Source organism: Nicotiana tabacum, chromosome 8 (assembly GCF_000715075.1).
Source record: "Nicotiana tabacum cultivar K326 chromosome 8, ASM71507v2, whole genome shotgun sequence".
NCBI classification, from domain to species: Eukaryota; Viridiplantae; Streptophyta; class Magnoliopsida; order Solanales; family Solanaceae; genus Nicotiana; species Nicotiana tabacum.
In genome coordinates, this window is record NC_134087.1 from 6,679,311 (window position 1) to 6,688,168 (window position 8,858).

Sequence of the window (8,858 nt, forward strand, 5' to 3'; positions counted from 1 at the left end):
CTTAATATGTAAAGATAGGGTCATGACTATGTACTGAAACAGGTTATGAAGAAAAACCTTGTTTATTTTATGTTATTTACAAATCTGTTACAAGAAAAACAGTTACGAGAAAGTTGTAGATGTATTGTAATACATGTAACAGTCAAACACTTGTTAAAAGTTTATGAATAAAAACTTGGCAAAGTTGTTTCATACAAAACGTGTGTTTTCCTATTTCTTTCATCGTATTATAACACCATTATGAAGTTGAGACGTCTTATTCATTAAGTGTCGATAAAATAAAAGGGCCCTCTTTTATAAGCCTCATGTTAATAAGTCATGAGAAGAATCATAAAGCATTTTCAAAGGATAAAAATACTAAACTACTCTATAAGTCCTAAATAAGTAAGAAAAAGGCAAGAATAGAACACATTGAAGTACTAACGAAACTTCTTAATATAATTAAAAAGATTAAGTAGAAACTTAGTCAATAAAGGTTTATACAAGTGCCCCATTATGATAACTGGGGACTTTCACCAAAAAATCCCTTAAAAACTAAGGGATAAAACCATCATCCAATTGAAGGGGTTAGCACATCCGAAGTTGCAATATTAATTTCACTTTCAGCCACAGGCACGGTGGCAACTTCTGAAGAAGCGGCAACATGAACGGTTTCAGCTGAAGCAGGAATTGTAATCCCAATTGTTGCAGTATTCACTTCTTCATTTAAAAGTTCTTCTGTTCCAGGAACTTCAAGTGCAGGAGAAGGAGTATTAGTAGACTGTTGGCTTTTCTCGATGGTATCTACGACTTTGGCCAGTTCAGACTGCAAGTCAAAACCTTCTTGAGCAGCTTCTGTCAAAGCATCACGATAAGATTTCAGGAAAGCCCAACTCACCTCTATGTTAAAATTTTCCTCTAGAAGTCCATATTCCTTTTCCCACATAGCAAGATCGTTTTTTAAGATTTGATATTCAGCTAAATGGGAATCAAGGGAAGCTTCAAGAGAAGCATGCGAACTCTTCAAGGCATGAATCTCGTCAGAAGAAGTCTGTAAGTCAGCCTGAGCTTGAGTCAAGCTTTGCACTAACTTTCCTGCATATTCTTCCTTCCTAGTCAAAAGTGCCTTCAGCTCCCTAACTTGTTCACTAGCCCTGGATAATTGTTCTGACAAAGAGCATTCCAAAAGCTCTTTGTCTCTTTTCAATTGGCTTGAAGAGGCTTTGGCAGTTGCCAGTTCAGAAGCTAAACCACGGTTTTGCTGCTCCAAGAAATTTTTATTTTCTTGCAACTCCTCTATGGTCCCTTGAGCATTTTCGAACTGCTCTTTCCAATTGGTAGCTTCAAGATGGGCTTCCCTAGCTATTTCTTCAGCCACGTGGACAGTCTTTTCAGACTCACGGGCTTTTCTTTCCAATAGGGAAATTCTTCCCATTAATTCCGTGCCAATAAGGTTAGCCTACAGAGATAACTCATAGAAATGAGAGATTGAAGATAATTAAAAAAAAACTTGTTGGTAAAAATACCTTCAAAGTAGAATGAACTACGTCATTCATCAGAGTTAAGCAGCTATGGCTCTCCATCTTCTTCTTCTCGATATCTCCAATTAGAGGTTCGAGCCAAACATCGGCTCTGCCGGTCTTCCTCAAGAGGCTATGATTGGCAGGAACCTCCAAAGTAACACTTCTCATAGTCATACTTCCACTGCTAGAACCTGTCTCTGTATGATGAACAGAGGGAAGAGGAGCAGTGGAAGGAATGGAAGGAAAAGATGTAGAAACCAACGCAGGAGCGGAAGCAGGTGCGGTAGAAACAGCCAAGGGAACGGATATAGGAGCGGTAGAAACTGGCAAAAGAACGGAAGTCGTCAAAACTGGTAAAGAAATACTTACGGTTGGCAGAGGAATGGAGGAAATAGGAACAAATGAGGAAAGAGGAGCTTCATCAAAAACAGGGTCGAGCTCGCCACTCCCGAAACCACTGTCAAAAAGATGCTGAATTGACTCCTTATTATCTCTTGGTTCGGCGTCCTCGTCAGAATGAATCAAAACAGGCTCAGTGGTGGAGGTTCGAGCAGGAGTGTTTTCAATTTCATCATCAATAATTATTCGTCTCCTGACCCTTGGCCTGGTAATTAGGGAGGTACCCTCCTCTTCTTCTTCAGAACTTTCCTTTGTAGCTTTCCTTTTAGGCAGCAAGGCTCGAGCCTTATCCAAATCAAGAGCAGCATTCGCAGACATGCGAATGGCCATAGCTACTTCAGCCGTCATTCCTCTAATGCCAAATCCTGATTAAAGGATGGATATACATGATTAAAGTTGAGGAAAAAGTGCTTAACATGTAAAAAAATTCATATAAAAAGGGGGATACCATGTGTTTTGACCTTCCAACCATGTAAGGAAGAAATTGATTTCCAAGTTCTCTGCTCCCTAGAAGCAATCTTCAAAAGTGAGTCTACCCAACCACGGAAGTTGGGAATAGGTTCCACATCTCCCATGGTTGCTACAAAAAACCAAGAAGGGACGAGGTTAAAAACAACTTTCTTTTGAAATTCTCAAAAGTAGGTACGGTAAATAAAAGGAAACCTACGTTCAAAATTTCACTTCTCAGGGAAGGGAATATTTGTTTCGCCAATCAAGTCCACCGTACGAACAACAACGTAACGGATATACCATCCACGATCTTTGTCATCCTCAGGATTTACCAAAACTTTTTTGCTCCTTGCAGTTAAGGTAAAAACCCCATGGTGTATTAAGTTAGGACGGTATAGATGAATGAGGTGAGAAAAGGTGAAATTGACATTGGCCTTGGAGGATAAATATCTCAAACAAGCCACTGTTCTCCACACTAATGGACCGATTTGGGCCAAACAAATTGTAAAGAAACGACAAAATCGAGGATAACTGGGTCAATCGGAGGATTAAAACCTAAAGTGAAGGGGTAAGTGTAAACAGAAGAATACTCACTTCTAAAAGAGGAAATTCTTTGATTTGGGGAAGGAATTGACATTCGGAGACTATCCTTCCAGTTACAATCTCTTCTTATGGTGGGGATTGTAAGCTCGGTTACTATTGTTAGGTAAGTATCGGCTCTTTCTAAATTTTTAATTTGTTTTTGAAGAGACGTTTTGTCACTTTCAAAAGACAAATCACTGGGAACTATATCATCAACTGAGGGTTCTTGAGAAGAATCAAGAATTTCCCTACTTTTAAAAGAAGGGGCTTTTGGGATAGAACTCCTTGAAGAAGAACCAGAGGAGCCGCCTCGCATAGATTCTAACCCTGTTCGAAGCCTACCTCCTCTGCCTCTTCTGTGTCTAACATGGGCGTTGGGAAATTGATCTAGAATTGGAACTTTTTTACGGTTAGGGTTTGAAGAAGACATTGTTAAGAAGGAAGTATGTGCTGAAGATTTGTGAAGAAGAAGTTATGCGTAAAATGGGAACCGTCAACTTTAGAAGTGTAATGATGAAAAGCCTATAATAAAGGCAGCTATCACTTCGTAAATAGTGAGAATGAAGAAGTCTCGAAAAAGGGTATGAATAGCGGAATCAATTAGATAATGACACATGGACAGAACATTAAATGGAAAAGACTGCTGAGGCGTTAATACTGTCATGAGCATTAATTGTGGCAAAAATTCCTTTTACATGAAGATCCACTTCCCAATTATTTAATTGATAAAAAATTGGAAAGTGGGGGGACTATCTGTATTGGGAAAAAACTGAGTTTATATTAAAGATGATGTGGCATGACACGTGGATTAGTTAAATGGTCAAAGCGCAGCAATTGACTAAGAGGCACGGATGGAAACAACCACGAAAAGAAGAATTTAAATAGGCATGAGACGACGTATAGATATGAGTCTCGTACCAATTTAAATTATTTACAGTCAACAGATTAGAAGGCATTGAAGGCAAAGATCTGATGACAGAAAGGAGTCCAAATTCATTATTAAATACTTGATACGTTACAAAATTGGTATTTAATAGGAATGATTGTATAACGGCTTATTTAATGTCATTTATTACTCATGATTATATCATTAAAGCTGAGGCTTCATTCCTTTACCTAGAATTATCTATAAAAGGAAGAAGTATCATCATTTGTAAGGACACGGAATACTATTGAGAATTTATTGAAATACACATCTATTTGTTTTTACCATCGTTCTCAAAAGTATTTTATTTTTGTCTCCTGATTATCAGTAACCCGAATTTCATTTTAGTTTTGACCAAAGACTCAAATTTTTGATTGAACAGATATAGCCTCTGCAAAAAAACAAGATTATTTCAGAAATTTTTAGAAGTAAGCACAAAAAGAAAATAATGCTAGAATATAAATGTGATAATACCCTCTCTTGGTTGTAATCATCCTTAGGTAAGTTGAACTCTTTCCTTGATATAATTAACAGGAGTAGGAAAAACCAAACTATATGTCAGTGGCCTCAGAAATGAACTCATGTAGTGAAACTTAAAAGTTATTGAGTTCTCTTTTAGGAAACACTTTAATAAAGCTTATAATATTTGGAATGGTGCCAAAGCAGCTTTTAAATAGAAAACGTGAAATTAAAAATTTAGATTAACAAGAAGGCAATCTTAACAATGGGTTAACATTTCGGTCTTAGCTCGAAATAACACCCTTACGGCCAAGGGCCATCGCCAACAAGAAGAATTCGACCTCGCTCGAATTACAACGGGTTAACATTTCGGCCTTAGCTCGAAATAACACCCCTACGGCCAGGTCATCGCCAAAAAGAAGAATTTGACCTCGCTTAAATTACAACGGGTTAACATTTCAGCCTTAGCTTGAAAGAACACCCCTATGGCCAAGGGCCATCGCCAAAACGAAGAATTCGATCTCGCTCGAATTACAACGGGTTAACATTTCGGCCTTAGCTCGAAATAACACCCCTACATCCAAGGGCCATCGCCAAAAAGAAGAATTCGATCTCGCTCGAATTACAATGGGTTAACATTTCGGCCATAGCTCGAAATAACACCCCTACGCCAAGGGCCATCACCAAAAAGAAGAATTCGACCTCATTTGAATTACAACGGGTTAACATTTCATCCTTAGCTCGAAATAACACCCCTACGGCCAAAGGCCATCGCTAAAAAGAAAAATTCGACCTCGCTCGAATTACGACGGGTTAACAATTCGGCCTTAGCTCAAAATAACACCTCTACGGCCAAAGGCCATCGCCAAAAAGAAGAATTCGACCTCGCTCGAATTAACACTCGGCCTCGCCCGAATTAACATTTGGCCTCCTCGCCCGAATTGACATTTGGCCTCCTCGCCCGAATTAATATTCGACTTCACTCGAATTTAACTCTCATTCGACCTTGCTCGAACTTGATTCACAGCTAGACCTCATTCGAGTTGAATAGGGCAACATCTGACTTTCGCTCAAACCAATCAAAGACACTCAATCACGCTCGGATTAACGCCTACCAACCATTCCTTTGAAACCATCAATTGAGGAAAACGTTCAAGGAATAGAAAAATAGAATAAGGAATGAGTAGCAAAAAGTAGCATTCGAAATCAAAAGTATCAGAAAAGGCATCTTACAAGGGCCGAATTGCCCATCCAGATCTAAGGACGCGAATGACCTCCTCCGATGTCGCCGTCCTTGCCAAAGCTGCCATCCCGACCTCGCCGGCCTTCTCCAACTCTACCGTCTTCTTGATTAACTCATCACTCAAGTCATTGGCCCTAATCGCACTCTGCTCAAGTTCAGCCCGCGGGGATACCACTTTTTGACCCGAAGAGTGGTACTCTCAGCCGCGATCCACACTAGTCAACCTCCCCATCCGAATTTCTCGAACTACAATTAATGAAGTCCATTCACCGAGCTCGACCAAAAGACGACCTCGATAAGAAGAGGGACTAACTGTATGGGTCAAAATCATATCAGAGAAATTTATGACATATGCAGAGACAATTGGCCGAGGTCGGGTAGAGATCAATAAGGCCGAAGTCGGGTAGTGATCAATAAGGCCGAGGTTGGGCAGAGATCAATAAGGCCGAGGTAGGGCAGAGATCAATAAGGCCGAGGTCGGACAGAGATCAATAAGGTCGAGGTCGGACATAGATCAATAAGGCCGAGGTCGGGCAGTGATGATAGATATAACAACTAGTTTGCTTATGAATCCTCAAAGGGAATATTCTACCGGATATTCCCTCTAATTATACTTTTTTAGGATTTTCTAGGGATACCCCTTATAAATAGGAAGAGAAGACTTCCCAAAAAAGGGGGACTCACTCTCTCTAGAAAATAGAAAAAACATATCTCTAAAGATTAGAGGATTTATGATCTCATACCTCCGTCAGACCCAAAAAGGGTCCTAAGGTTCTTGTATTTGTCTATCATTCATCTTTATCAAATAACGGAGGATCCGCCTCACTCAAGATTGGGTGACTCTTTTTCCTTTATTTACTTTTTATTGTCATTTAATGTTACTTAATGCATCTTTCTTCGTGTTATTAATTCTGACCATAATCACTGCCAGCATTTATACTCAGCTATGTTTTTCTATTCATATTATTCATCTCATATCTAGAATTAATTATTCTTAATTAAGATTTACCCTCTATCTTCTTATTTAATTAGTTTACCAAAAAATATCTCGTACTTTTTTGGTCAAACAAATATAAAATATAAACAAAAGTGCTCGTTCTTTCTAATGATTGTTTTGTTCGTGGGTACGTCCACAATTTCTTTTTTCCACAAAAAGAAGAGTTTTCGCCGTAGGGTAATTTGCATAGAGGGGAGGGTTCATTCCTTTCTTTGTTTAGAAGAGACAGCTGTTTAGGCTTTTGGGAAACCTCCCTTGCTAAGTAAACTTAAGTACACTAGTTGGATACTACTAACAAATCAAACAACTAAGGTACGTTTTGGAAGCTAGAATAAATTTTTTTTATACTATCATGTTTCTTAAAGATCTTTTATATATAGGTAATATTAATAAGCATAATTTGGTAAGAAGAAAATTATGTTAAATAAGCTATTAGAGCAGGTAAATGACAAGGCTTGAATTGAATGGAGTAACAATTTATATGGGTAATTTAGCTATCATTTCATGCATGCAGCAGTCTTAATAAGTTTGAGACAAGATCCGTCCAAAAACTTTGTTTGCAATTTAAGCACGCCATTGTTGCAAAAATAACTAAGTTAAAGAGTGTTTGACATGGAGGAAAAATATTTTTCTATTTTTTCATGTTTTAATGTCTTAAATATTTGAAAAATATTTTTGGTATAAATTTATTTTTCTTCAATTTTAGAAAAATGACTCCCCATTAAGAGGAGGCAATTTTTTTTTCTAAACTATCCTTTCAACCCTCCGCATCTCTACCCTCAGTCCACCTCTGGAACCCTCGACCCACACCTACCTCCCTCGTACCCGGTCACCCCTCCTCCCTCCCCCCTCCACCAACGAACGCTAAACCCAGAACCTCGACCACCGACCTCGCCCGTCAACCCTCGAACCCAACTATTGACCAGTGGCCCCATGCATCCCTGACCCCCAACCCACGACCCTCCCGATCCCTGACTTCTGGCCCCTCCAGCCTCGAATACCCGACCCCCCTCCTATCCCACTATGCCCATTCTTTACCATAGTATTTTTCTAGATTATATGTAAATACTTTTGGGATTATACTTTATACTTACTAGCCAAATATCACAAAATAAGTAAGAAAATTATTTATTTTGCAGGATAATATTTTTAGTGAATGATATTTTCCTTCGCTCCAAACACACCCAAAAACATGAAGTTCCCTGCATGCAATATGTTCTCCTCGTAAAAGATTTTAATTTAAAAGCAATTCGGAATTGACCTCAAATTTGCAATTAATCCATGTGAAAGGAGAGGAAAAAATGGCAAATTTATTTGACGAGTGACAATGACATAAAGAGTACTTCTCCTAAAGCTGGATCTAGAAAATCAACACCTCCTCCTTTAATAATTAAACAAATAGAATATTGAATCAACTCCTAATATCCATGTTCCGTGCCCAAACGTGTCAACTTTAACATAAACATTATAGAATACTTCACTGCATCCTCTTCCTCTATATGAAGGCTCCTATATATAGACCTCTCATATATTGCTTCCACATAAACTCACATCTCTACCAACTCTCTCTCCTTACTTCTTAAGTGAAGAAACAAAAATCCACAAACCAAAAAGAAGTCTGCACCTGATATATACTACTTGTATACAGAGAGAATGGATCAAAATGTACCAGTAATGGCAAAAAAGTTCTGGAAAATAGTTCGAGTAGCCTTTTTCATGCTGAGGAAAGGGTTATCAAAGAGGAAACTAATGTTTGATCTCAGCTTATTAATGAAGCGTGGCAAAATTGCTAGCAAAGCCGCCATTCAAAACCTCATGTTCCACCATAATAATAATAATAATACCTACGGCCACCAATGTCCTTCCTCCACCTTATCTTCCAAAGAGTACTACGAATTCAGCTGCAGTAACAGCCCTGCTTTCCACCTTCCCTTTAACCTCAACAAGCGCAGTAAGCACAGTCATCACCATGCACCTGCAACTGACGACGACGTTTTAATGGTGAACGCGGCCGTGTTGAAGGCGTTGGAGATGATTCAGAGTGGAAACGGCGTCACCTGCTTTGCCTGGATTTGGGAGAACTCCTACTGTGAGGCAATTAAAGGTAACTGATTCGCCGTTTCCTCTTAGAGATGGAGAGGGTAACAGTCACGTGGATGAGAAAGCTGATGAATTCATTTCAAGATTCTACAGAGATTTGAGACGAGAAGCTTCTGATTTTGCTTAATGTTTGACGCTTTTGAGAATTCATGCATGTAATTGTGTCCTTTGCAATAAAGAAGAAGGATATTGGATTTTAAA

General features: G+C 38.9%; 1 pseudogene; it reads left to right on the top strand.

Annotated features, from left to right (window-relative positions):
* Nucleotides 1-8,003: 8,003 nt before the first annotated feature.
* LOC142163534 (uncharacterized) lies at nucleotides 8,004-8,858 on the top strand (annotated as a pseudogene).